The 13,534-nt window shown below is 41.6% G+C and overlaps 1 protein-coding gene across 3 annotated transcripts in view; it reads right to left on the bottom strand.

Annotated features, from left to right (window-relative positions):
• CRACD (capping protein inhibiting regulator of actin dynamics) overlaps positions 1-13,534 on the bottom strand; it is a 257,979-nt gene that overhangs the window by 44,204 nt on the left and 200,241 nt on the right. For all 3 annotated transcript variants that reach the window (XM_049789931.1, XM_049789934.1, XM_049789932.1), the window contains one exon: positions 6,366-6,534. The gene's annotated coding sequence lies outside the window, so the exon portion shown is untranslated. The remainder of the gene's footprint in view (positions 1-6,365; positions 6,535-13,534) is intronic.

Raw genomic sequence — 13,534 nt, 5'->3', positions numbered from 1 at the left:
GACTCATCCATCATATAGGAAAATATATGATAGAGTATCAAATTACTTAATGATTACCACAGAAATAGGATGTATCATTGAAAAGCCAAGGGAGAGGAAAAAAGTTTATTTATCTTTTTTTTAGTGAACTCTTTAAGCACCATGGTTATAGAATTGTTTGTAGTTAGGTTTCAGTCATAAAATGTACATCCTGCCTTCACCAGTGCAACTTTCCCACCAACAGTGTCCCCCATTTTCCTCCTCCCCACCCCCTGCCTGTCTTTGAGGAAGGCATTCTATTTCTCTCTCACTATCATTGTCCTGGCAGTTGTTAGTTCTTTCTCTAACTGTGCTCACCACTTTCTTCATATCATGGTCTTTCAGGTCCTCATCTCTATTGTCTCTGGGTATTATTACCATACTGTCTTTTATTTTTCTTAAATACCACAGATGATTGAGACTCTTCTGTGTTATCTCTCTCCTTCTGACTCATTTCACTCATCATAACAGTCTCCATGTCCATATATAGAGGCAAATTTCATATTTCACTTTTCCTAATGGCTGCATAGTATTCCATTGTGTAGATGTATCACTAGATTTTGACTACTGCAAATAGTGCTGCAATGGATAAGAGTACAGAGGGCATTTTTGTATTATGTTTTTGTATTCCTAGGGTATTTCACTAAGAATGGTATTCCTGGATCATACAGGAGCTCAATTTCTAGCTTTTTGAGGAATATCCACATTTTTTTCCATAAAGGCTGGACTAGACAGCATTCCCACCAGCAGTGAATGAGAGTTCCTTTCTCCCCACATCCCCACCAGCACTGGTTGTTATTGTTCTTTGTGATGTGTGCCAGTCTCTGTAGAATTTTAAGATGCAGACTCTGAGAACTGGAAATCAAAGAATCATTTACTCCAACTCCCTCTAGCTCAGTCTTATGTCTACATCACACAGGATAAATAAGCACCTAATATGCCCCCAAGTTCAGTAGGGAATCTGCTGGTTTCCACCCCTGACTTGCACTGTACACTAAAAGACTTTTTCATAAACCTCTTTAATGATCATCTGAATTAATTTAGTGTTGATCTGTGCTCTGGAAAGAGCAAAGTGTTATGAACAGTCTCTTTATCTCAATGGTAATATTACCCTGCATATGTAAAGCACGGCTTTATAGCAGACAAAATAGTGACACATGCATTATTTTTCTCATAATGATCCTGGGAAATATTATTTCCATATCACAGATGAAGGAGCTAGCTTATTAAAGTTACATGACTTATCCCACGTATTCTTGCCTTTCTGTGTATTTGTATTCTCTCTCTAATAATTGCTATAACTGATTTATTAACTAACTTCCCTCACATTCCCAATGTATTTAGGCCTGTTCTTTAATTTTCTTGCAATTTACTTTTTTTTTTTTTTTTGGTGGGGGTGAGAGTAGGTCACACTCAGCTGTGCTCAGGACTTATTCCTGACTCTGTGCTTAGGGATCACTTACTCCTGGTGGTGTCTAGACTATACATGGGGCCAGGAATTAGACCAGGGTCCAGTGTGCTGCAAGGTTTAGGGATTCAAGGCATCTTTGAAAACCAGGGAGCCTGAACTTCACTGTTATTTCACTGGTGATATACTTCATTACAATGACTGTGAGATTCTCTTTTTCTGGCAGGTCAGAAAACAATGATCCCTCTTGACAGGAGAATGTCAAACTGGGAGATAAAGTAGATGAACACTGATCGATTGACTTGCACAATGGGAAGAATCAAAAGGGCTGAAAGAGAAGTATTTAGCCACTGAATCAACAATGGTTCAATGCCTTCTAAGTACTTGGCATAGTATAGGCAGCTGAAAATACACAATAGGTATATCAAGTCACAATAGGTGTTGATGAGAAGTGGTGTATAATTATCAGTCCAATCAGAATTGTTTGAGTAGTTGCTCCAGGCACTATATAGCCAGGTTAAAACTTCCTCACCCCAAAACTTTTTCTGATGACTCAGTCCCAGAGGCAGCTCTGCCCACTTTGCTATGTAACCATGGGCACTTACTACAAAGTGAGACATTAGACAAGACATAGTAAATGCTGGGTTACATGAAGCCTGTAGCTGGACAAGCAAACAGTGTAGTCTCTCTCAGTCTGGCACCTAAAAGCAAGGAGATGCCTAAGCTCAGTGAGTAAGTACTAGAATCAGTGGACCATGTGAGGGGTTCTCTGATAAGGCAGCAGAACTTTTGTGAAGTTTCTTTGGTGAAGCAGAAGAGTAAATGACTGAGATACCATCTTGCATGTATGAGGTTCTGTGTTCAATGTCTAGCAGTGCAACACATACACACACACATACATACCAACTATAAGAATAGACTTCTTAATAGTTACACTAGCAGTCCGTGGGGGGCAAAGGAGAGAGATATGGGATGCATGCTGGGAACAGGGATGGAGGGAGGACAATGGTGGTGGTGGGAATGGCCCTGATTCATTGTCACTATGTACTTTAAAAGATTTTTAAAGATTTGTAATTCACTGTGGTCACAGTAAAAGTATTTAAAAATAATTTTAATAATCATGAAATAGTGCTTATATATTTAAATATATTTAAATTAACAGGCTGTTTAAATAGTGGCTCAGCAATTTGCCAGCAAAATCACTCTTTAGTCTAGTCTTTGTTTTCTCCCTTATTTATTTATTTATTTATTTATTTATTTATTTATTTATTTATTTATTTATTTATTTATTTATTTATTTTTTTGAGGAGAGGCACACTTGATGATGCTCAGGGCTGACTCCTGATTCAGGGATCACTCCATAGGGTACTCAGGACCATATGCTATGTTGGGATTGATCCCAGATCAGCTGCAAGTAAGGTATTCATTATACTATCTCTTTGGCCCAAGCTTTCTCAATTTTTAATGGGACTACAATGCTTATCTCTGAGCTACAGTACATATGACATAAATTCACTATGCAAAGCACTCTGCTGTAAGTTTCATAAGTGGTCACTTTAGAATACAAGCTCTTGAATAAAAAAAAGAAGAAAAAGAAAAAGAAAACGAAGGGTTTATAGTTCTAAGAAATTTGGCAACATTGCAACTATATCCCTCTTCTTGGAGATACCCAAAATATGAACATTAAAAAGAGTAAAAGTTCATGAAAGCCCCATGAGAAATAATTCTATATAATATGTTTTGGCCTGGAGCCCTCCAAACCTAATTGCCAAAGATAATTCTCCTTCTTAAGAAAATAATAACATTTTATACACTTTGGAAAAGGCAATATTAAGTATGTTTAACTCATAAAGAATGTCACATGAAATTGTCAAAAAACTGATCATTGTTTCCTGTTTTGCTTTTCCCACAGTCATATCATTTGAAGGAAGCTGCCCAAGAGACACTGAGGATTCTAGCCTAGAGAAGGTGAAGAATGCATTAAAAGCCTAAAGGAAATGAGGCATTTCAGGCAGAAGGAACAAATCAATAGTGAGCTATTTTGGTTTACAGAGACATTTCTTGAATTACAGATTCTTGAAGTTAAACAGCATTAAATTCAGCCCCTCTAAGTTCCCACCAGTGCAGAAATCCTCACCCCCAGCAGTCCTGACCTCTGCTGGCACACACCCAGCCTCCCAGTTCTGGGCATTCTAGTAATCAGAACATGCCCCCCACACTGGCTGGAATCTGCCTCCTTGAAACCTCCACCCACAATGATGCTAATGGAATTCCATGATTTATTTTCTCACGAGAGCTATCCATTCTGGAGATGGCACTGACATTTTGTGAACAATAATACAAGGTAAAAGACTATCTCTGTTCATAGACCTGGGAACTGAAAGTAAGAATAGCTGAAAACATTTTTCATACTATCTACAGATCAAGAGAAAACCAAATTTTAGCTTGAGAGCAATGGATGCAATATTACTTTGTGGGTGGAATTATTTTGCAAGCGTTGATTTTCCACGAAGGGGAATACACATTCCAAATGGCATATAATTATCTCATACATTTTTCTTAAAAGACAAAACATATAAAGAGGCTTTTTCTGGATTTATTTTGTGCGTGGAGCCAGGGATTAAACCCAGGGCCACAGTATATACAAGGCACGCGCTCTATCACAGAGTTGACTTGTTGGCAGGAGTTTACTTTTCTCTTGAGGAGGTGTTTAGAGGGCTCCAGGGACCACTTCCTGTAATACTCAGCCAAGTGCTCCAGACTGAGCTCCAGTCCCCTCCCCCAGTCAGCACCTCTTGGGAAACTCCAAGTCTCCCACCAAAGACCTCCTTCCATTAAAATTGTTTTTCATTGCTAAAAATGCAAACCATCATCTGAACCTCTAGATCTATAAACTTTTTCCCCACCAAATTTGGTGTTTGCTTTTGGGCCACACCCAACAGAGCTCAGATTACTCCTGGTTTTGTACTCAGGAATGACTCCTGGTGGTATTTGGAAACCATATAGGATACTAGGAATCAAACCCAGGATAGTTGTGTGTGAGGTAGGTACCTTAACTGCTGTACAATCTCTTTAGTCTCCAAGGCATAAACTTTTTGCAGGTGGTCTCAAAAAATAAATGTAGCTATGAGAAAAATGCAACAAAGCAAAGTACAATCTAACAAGGCATGCCTGCGTAGAGAAGGATGGGCTCTGCTAGCACAAAATGGTGACTATGACTTGGAAACACTCTGGTGTCTGTGTCTGTACTGTACTGAGATATGTGATGGCAAAGAGGCTTAGACTTCTCTTACAAAGGGAGAATGGTAAACTATTTCATTTCAGAATGGAATTCATCCCAGATGCTGCTCAAGACTAGCCTGACATTTCACTCATTAGGTAAGTCGAGAGCTAGTTGTGTGTGATTTCAAGTGTAGTCATTTTCTTTACCTCACTCCCATGTCTTTCAAAAGACAAAGGAAAAGAGGCACAGACCAGTCAAAGAGACTGAAGGAAGACTGTGAGTGTGAGTGCTGAGCAATATGTGGGATGAGGGTGGGGTGGCCGCCTATGAGTTTTGTCATTTGGGTTCCACAGAGTTTACCAACAACCCCTACCACCACCACCCCTACCTCCCCATTGTTTTTGTCCTTGAAACACCTCATAGGTTCCAGCACCTCCCATCCACAAAGGCTAGGTTACTGGATGCAGAGCTTTTTGAGGGCTTTAAGGAGACAGAATGGTTATCTTGGCCCTGAATTTCATGAAGCCTGGTGTGGAGAGCCAGGTAAGCAAATCCATAATTTCCATGGAAAGGGATGGGTTCTTGGGTGGGGCTGCGCACCTAATAATAAGGGAGTCGGCACACAAACACAGAGCAGGAGACAAAGGAAGAGCTGCTTCTCCGAGGGATGGATTACACTGTCAGCTGAGTTGAACCATCTTTGCCAGACAGGGTCTGAGACAGAGGAAAAAGGGAAGAGAGGAGGGAGGGAGAAAAATAGGAAAAGGAGAGAGAGGTAAGAGAGAGAGGTGTGAAAGAGAGAAAGAAAGGCAAGAGAGAAAGAAAGGCAAGAGAGGTGAAAGAGAGGCAAGAGAGAGGAGAGAGAAGAGAGAGAGGCCAGAAAGAGGTGAGTAAGAGGTGTGTGAGAGGCAAGAGAGAGGTGAGAAAGGCAAGAATGATGAGAGAGAGGAGGGAGAGGTTAGAGAGAAAGAGAGGTGCATGAGAGGCAAGAGAGAGAGGGGTGTGTGTGAGAGAGAGGTGTGTGTGTTTGTGTGTGTGTGAAAGAGAGAGAGAGAGAGAAAGAGAGAGAGAGAACAAAGGGCAGAAGTTCAGACTGCAGAGGTGCAGAGGCAGGTAGAATGATGGCTGCCTGACAGGGTTGGAGACAGAGAAGAGTTGGGGAAGGAGGGAGGAAAGGAGGGAGGGAGACAGATATATATATATATATATATATATATATATATATATATATAGAGAGAGAGAGAGAGAGAGAGAGAGAGAGAGAGAGAGACAGAGAGAGACAGAGAGACAGAGAGAGAGACAGAGACAGAGAGAGACAGACATAGACAGAGACAGACAGAGACAGAGAAATAGAGAGAACACAAAAGGCAGAGGTTCAGACTCCACTGAGAGAGGCAGGTAGGATGAGTCTTGATGGCTGTCCTGTGATGTGGCCAAGAAATGACACACAGGACATGCGTTTCCTTCTGTGCAAATCTGTTGAGCCCAGAGGGGTGCTGCCATCTACCAACCAGCCCTAGGAGCTACCTGTGTCCTCCCAACAAGTGAGTTCAAACTTTGCTGTGACTTCCTTCCCTCCTGCCCTCCCTATCCACCCAACTGCACTTAAGTCTCCCTCCTTAAGATACCAAGGATGGAATCCATCCATGATCCTTCACTGTGTCCTTTGGGATCCTGTGTCCACAAAGATCTGGTGCTGGGGGAAGGGACTATTACCTTAGATTGTCCTCCAGAGTTTCCTCATCTGAGGAGATGGTCCCATTGCTGACACATGGGGGGAGGCGACTCCTCCCCGTAGATACCTCCCGAGCTGAGGACGAGTCCTTCTTTCTTCTTTTCCCGAACAACTTCTTGAAGGGCTGGAATTTGCCTCCCTTCTTCTTGTCTGTGGATTAGGAGAAACACAGTCTCTCAGAGCAGGCTGCTCCTCAGAGTCATTACAGCTCAAAAGCTCAGCAGGGCACGGGGCAAAGGGCAGCCATCGGCAAGGAGCGGCCAGGCCCTGTGCCCGGAATGCCAGGCCCGGCCCCTCCGGGCACACTCAGGTGGGGACAAGCAAAGGGCACCACAGACATCTGTAGGCGCAACTCCCAAGAATCCCCTGGGAATGAGAGGGGGTTCTGAGTTTCATGAGGCCCAGCAGCTCCCTGCAATTCCTACTTGCTTAGCAGAGCAGATGGCATGTGCCCCTCTCCAGGGCAGAAGCTGAGAAAAAACAAAACAGAAAAGTCATACAATAATTAAATACTCTATGGAGGGCCAGAGAGGTAGTATAATGGGTAGGGCATTTGCCTTGCAAGTGACCAAAGTGAGTTTGATTGCCAGCATCCTATATGTTCCTTGAGCCTGCCAGGAGTGAAACCTGAGTGCAGAGCCAGGAGTAGTCTCCACGTACTGCCTGGTGTGGCCCAAAAACCAAATATATATATATATATATATATATATATATATATATATATATATATATATATATATACTGTATAGATATCCAGAGAAATAGTACAGGAGGTAAACTCTGCATGCCGTTTATCCTGGTTCAATCCAAGCAGATATGAGTGATCCCCAGTACCTTAGGGTGTGGCCCAAAGCTGCCATTAACATTACACTGCCATTAACATATATACACTTATATATTTCATCTGCATAATAGATGATATACAATATATAACATATATAATAATATACACATATGCTCTTCCTTTTGAAAATCACCATTTCAGCTTTTATTAGCCAGTAACAGGTAATTCTTGGCATAAGCTGAGCCCTTAATTCCCTCCACCCCTATATATTTTCTTAGTTTTTGGGAGCGGCCACACCCATTTGATGCTCAGGGGTTGCTCCTGGCTATTCTCTCAGAAATCACTCCTGGCTTGGGGGTGACCATATGGGATGCCCGGGAATTGAACCGTGGTCTGTCCTAGGCTAGAGCTTGCAAGGTAGATGCCTTACCTCTAGCGCCACCTCTCTGGCCCCCCTATATATTTTCACTTTACTTCTCCTGTCTCCTTTTATTACATGTTTACTTATTTATTAATTTTTCGGCCACACCCATCTGTGCAGAAGGACCATTCCTGGTGAGCTCAGGGGACCATATGGGATGTCAGGGACCTGGCTGGCCTTGTACAAGACAAAGCCCTATCTGCTGTTGTACTATTGTTCTGGTCCTCCTGTTTCCCTTTCAAATCTATTATGAAAGAGTCCCCAAAGATGGGTGTAGTTACAAACATCTATCCATTGAATCATTCATCCAGTCAGAGCTTAGGTTCACAGCCAGAATTTCCTGCATATAATTTTAGCTAAATCCCACTCTGTTCTGCTCCTTGAGATACAATATAATAACTCGATATCACTCCACTTCCACTAGGAAGAAGAAAGGATGAATGGCCCAGAACCACCTTTTTGCAAATGAGCTATTCTTTTCTTTGGGTTTTTGGGTCTACTCCTTGTTGTATTTGAGGTCCATTCAGAGCCTGAAATTATATTCAGGCTGCACCTAGTTGTGCTCAGGGATCACTCCTGGCAGTGTCTATGGGACCAAATACGGTGCCTTAACCCCAACATTATCTCTCCAGTGTATCACTTTTTTTTTTAGGTTTTTGAGCCACACCCAGCAGTGCTCAAGGTTTACTCCTGGCTCTGCACTCAGAAATCACTCCTGGCAGGCTCAGGGGACCATATCAGATACTGGGGATCGAACCCAGGTCTGTCCCGGGGTGACAGCATGCAAGGAAAATGCCCTACCACTGTGCTATCACTCTGGCGCATGCTTTTGAACTTTTAAAGAAGCCTAAAGAACCACTTATGTAGTTCTTAGCCAACTCCTTTTTAAATTATTTAACCTTTCCTATGCACACTGCTCTAAGAATTGTACATCTATTAATTCAGTGAATCCTCACAAATGTCCCATGAGGCAAATACTATAAATATCCTCATTTTACAGAGAAGAAACCCAAGGCATGAAGGGATAGCTTGCCTGTCTTTGAAGTGGACATGGAAGCATGCAGGGGAAAGGGAAGATGAAGTTCACCCCAGGGAGGGCAACCTGCTTGCCTATGTACACAGCTTCCCTGAGAGCATCAGTGCCTGCAGAGGGCAGATGTACAGAATGATCTGAGCTCAGAAGTGATGCTACTGACCATGTTCAGACCAGATGGCTCATTCCCTGCAATAATCATCAGTTTTGGCATCACTGAGAGTTCAATGGGAAATTTAAAGTGAGCAAGGAATGATATAGGCCACTTTGTCCTAAATTCCAAAGTAAGACAGAGAGGAAGCCAATAGCTAAATTGACAACTATAAAAAGACAGTAAGTTTGTGACTATATTATATCTTTATATCATACAGAAAGCACTGTGCAAAGCACTAGTCCTCAAAACAGTTACACAACCTTCTTCGTGTTATTTAGCAGGAGGTGTGAGATACAATTACAACAAATAATTTCATAAAGAACTGTTAAAAAAATAAAGGGGTTACCAAGGATATGGATCAGTCTTAGAGAATAACATGCCTTAAATGGGTGAAGCCTGGAGTCATTGCCTGACACACACATGTATATTTCTATAGGTTAAAATAGAGGTTTGAATGATATCACTTATATGTGGTATTTAGAATAACTGCATGAGGGATTGCAATGGTTTAAAGCAGGGATGCTTAGATCACTCTTAGTCCCAGAGTACAGGAAGGAAATAGAAAGAAATAGAGTGAAGGGGAAAGGGAGAAAGACAGATGAGAAGTAATGGGGGGGCATGAGTCAAGGGGATCTGAATCCCCTAGGTTGTGTTAAGGAAGGAAAGAACTAAATATACAAACCACAGAACCAACAACACTGAAATCATGAACCTAAACTTTAACAACCAACTCAACTCAACAACCAACTCAAAATGGTGCCTGTTAAGATGGCAGGCTAGGAAGGAGAGATATGGAAGGGATTCTGGGACCACTGGTGAAGAGTTGACACTGGTGATGGGATCGATGATGGAACATTGTATGACTCAACTATAAATAACTTTGTAAATCATGGTGTTTTAATAAAAAATACATATTTTAAAAACTGGAAACATGGAGGTTTAATTTTATAGCGGTCATATGTTTTCCATGCTTATTTATTCGAAAGAGATTATAGGTTGAAGATTTTTTATGACACCTATTTTTGGTTTCCATGAGTGAAAATTATGATAATTAAATATTTACAATCAGTAGTTTAATACCATCAAAAAACCTTAGGCAAGTGGTTTAAAGAACTGATCTTGGGTCTGAAGAGATAATCCAGAGGTTAAAGAGGTTGCCTTGCAAGTGGTTGACCCTAGTCCCACCTTGGCACCATGTAGTCCCACTAACATCACTGGGATTAGGCCTGAAGGACCCCACACACTATCTGGTATGGATCACACAACCCCTGGTACTAAACAGGCACTATTAGACACATTAGGCACTATTAGTTTAAGCAACACCATAACCACCAGCTTGGAAGTTAAAGATCACAAGGAAGGAACATCCAGATTTTCTGAGAACCATCTAGGAGATACAGGACCCTACTCCCAAAATACATAGCTGGCCTTATAGTAAATGCATCAACTGAGGAAAATATGGTGGTGGGGGGCTTGGACAGTTTATATCTGATGGTACTCACAGAATACTACTCTCAGCTCAATCTGTCATGTACAAGATAAGTGATTTAACCCCTGTACTATCTCTCTGGCTCCCAATTAAGTTTTTTTTTTTTGCTTTATTTAAAAATTAATATCTGGGGCCGGGCGGTGACTCTAGAGGTAAGGTGCCTGCCTTGGATGGACCTCGGTTCAATTCCCTGGTGTCCCATATGGTCCCCCAAGCCAGGAGCGACTTCTGAGTGCATAGCCAGGAGTAACCCCTGAGCGTCACCAGGTGTGGCCCAAAAACCAAAAAAAAAAAATCTTTAAGCACCCTGATTACAAACATGTTTGTAGTTGGGTATTTTATTAAAAAAAAACAAAACAAAACAAAAAAACAGGGGCGGAGAGATAGCATGGAGGTAAGGCATTTGCCTTTCATGCAAGAGGTCATCAGTTCGAATCCCGGCGTCCCATATGGTCCCCCGTGCCTGCCAGGAACAATTTCTGAGCCTGGAGCCAGGAATAACCCCTGAGCACTGCAGGGTGTGACCCAAAAACCACACACACACACAAAAAAACAAACCTCACCAGTGCAACATTCCCACCACCAATGCTCCCCATCACCTCCTCCCCCACCTCCTGCCTGATTTGAGACAGGCGTTTTATTTCTCTCACTCACAACCATTGTTATGGTAGTTGTTAGTGTAGTTATTTCTCTAACTGCACTCACCACTCTCTAGTAAGTTTCATCTAGTAGGCCAGTCCTTCCAACCCTCATCTCTATTATTTCTGGGTATTACAACAATAATGTTTTTTTGTTTGTTTGTTTGTTTTGTTTTTTTGGGTCACACCCAGCAGCGCTCATGGGTTATTCCTGGCTCTATGCTCAGAAATCGCTCCTGGCAGGCTCAGGGGACCATATGGGATGCCGGGATTCAAACCACCAACCTTCTGCATGCAAGTCAAATGCCTTACCTCCACCCTATCTCTCTGGCCCCATATTTTTCGTAAATCCCACAGACGAGTTAGACTATTCTGTGTCTATATTTCTCCGTCTGACTTATTTCACTCAGCCTAATAGTTTCTATGTCCATTCATGTGTAGGACAAGTTCATGACCTCATCTCTTCTGATAGCTACATAGTTTTCCATTGTGTATATGTACCATAGTTTCTTTAGCCACTCTTTTTTAGTCAGGCATCTGGGTTGTTTGCAGATTCTGGCTATTGTAAATAGTGCTGCAATGAATATAGGTATGCAGAAGGCAGTTTTGTATTGTGCTTTTGTGTTACTAGGGTTTATTTCTAGGAGTGGTATAGCTGAATCCAATTAAGATTTTTAATAAAAAAAATTCTGTAAGGCGCCACAGGTATTATATAGATGACCTTTAGCCAAGGCTGCCTAAGTAAGTGAGCATTTTTTTATGACTGTCTAGGACTGAAAATGTGCAAATGAGACTGTATCCTCAGGTTTGATGAGTAAAGCAGGCAATAAGTGTTACATACATTTCTGAAGTAAAATAGTTTTCTTTATATCTTTTACTTTTTTTTATAGCCTCAGAACTAATACAACCCCAAATCCTCAAATCTGAAATACTCTAAAATATCATAACAAAATTGTAGCAATACCAGTTATGGCATTATTTTCCCTACCAATCTTGAATTTTAAGTCAAGTTTCAAATTAAGTTGTTAATTTGAATAATTTAATTTATTGGCAGTGGAAAAAATTGCTCGCTTTAAGGTCGATGTGAATTTGATGGTGTTCAGTAGAGCAAGAATCAAGGAGTTAAAGACAAATTAAACATTGTGACACTCAGCGCCCCAAATAATGGCAGCTACCATATAACATATTGGGTGCATTTTGGTCATCTTATCAGAGAAGATGAAAAATGAGCAGAACTTGGTTGGAGCTAAATAGACACACAAGACTGGGATGAAGGAGGACCACTTTGGGGAGGTGTCCACCCAGGACACAGAAGCATTAGCTCTGAGAAGATGGTAGGTCTCATCTCTCTCATGTGACACATCTCTGTAGCTCCGGGGAAGGCTTATGGACAGGCCTGCTATCTTGTGGTACAATTACTTGGAATGAATACACACACAATTCTGGACGATGTGTCAAAGTCCAGATGTCAGATGTCAGACTGAGCGACTCAGAAAAGGCTGTTTCAGCATTGCCTTGTTTATTATCAGGAAAGCTAATGAACACTAAAACCAAGAATGCTCTGTCCAGCAGCCAATCCTTCCTACTATGACAAAAACGAGTTCTGAAGTTCTTTTTTTTTTTTGGTTTTCTTTTGGCCCACACCCAGTGGTACTCAGGGGTTACTCCTGGCTGTCTGCTCAGAAATAGCTCCTGGCAGGCACGGGGGACCATATGGGACACCGGGATTCGAACCAACCACCTTTGTTTGGTCCTGGATCGGCTGCTTGCAAGGCAAACACCGCTGTGCTATCTCTCTGGGCCCAGATCTGAAGTTCTAAGAATACCAATTTCTTCTTGGTGGTGGGAGTTAGGGCCACAGAAACTTACAGGTCTGTTCCAATGTCTTATTATTTTGATCACATCTCATTCATAAAAAATAACAATCCTGGGCCAGAGAGATAGCATAGAGGTAAGACATTTGCCTTGCATGCAGAAGGTCGGTGGTTCAAATCCCGGCATCCCATATGGTCCCCGGAGTCTGCCAGGAGTGATTTCTGAGCATGGAGCCAGGAGTAACTCCTGAGCACTGCCGGGTGTGAGCCCGAAACCAAAAATAAATAAATAAATAAATAAATGAATAAATAAATAAATAACAATCCTTTCCTCTTTTTCTAAATCTACAAAAGTCCCTGTCAGAAATATCTTTACATAAAAAAATTATTTTTTTCCTATTGCCCAAGATTAAATCTAGGGTCTTACATATACCATGATGTGTTCCATCACTGAGTCACATACATTTGTTTTGTTTTGTTTTGTTTTGTTTTGGGGTCATACCTGGCAATGTTCAGTAGTTAAGAAATTACACCTAGCAGTGCTCAGAGAATCATGTGGAATGACAGGGATTAAACCCAGGTTAGCTAAATGCAAGGCAAGTGCCCTACCTGGTGTCCTATCTCCCAGGCCTGCCACAGACATTTTAAACCAAAAATTTTCAATTTAATTCTATTTTGTGGTGGTGGTGGTAGCGGTTTTAAAATGGTGGTGGTGGTGGTGGTGGTGGTTGGTGATAAACCAAATTTAAAGTTGGTCTCTGTGGACATTTTTTAACCAACTGTGACAATGAAATAATTTTTCAGGATAAACTTTATG

This window comes from Suncus etruscus, chromosome 16 (genome assembly GCF_024139225.1).
Source record: "Suncus etruscus isolate mSunEtr1 chromosome 16, mSunEtr1.pri.cur, whole genome shotgun sequence".
In the NCBI taxonomy this organism is placed as follows: Eukaryota; Metazoa; Chordata; class Mammalia; order Eulipotyphla; family Soricidae; genus Suncus; species Suncus etruscus.
The sequence above is the reverse complement of the archived record's forward strand: the minus strand, read 5'-3'. Positions and strand labels throughout refer to the sequence as shown.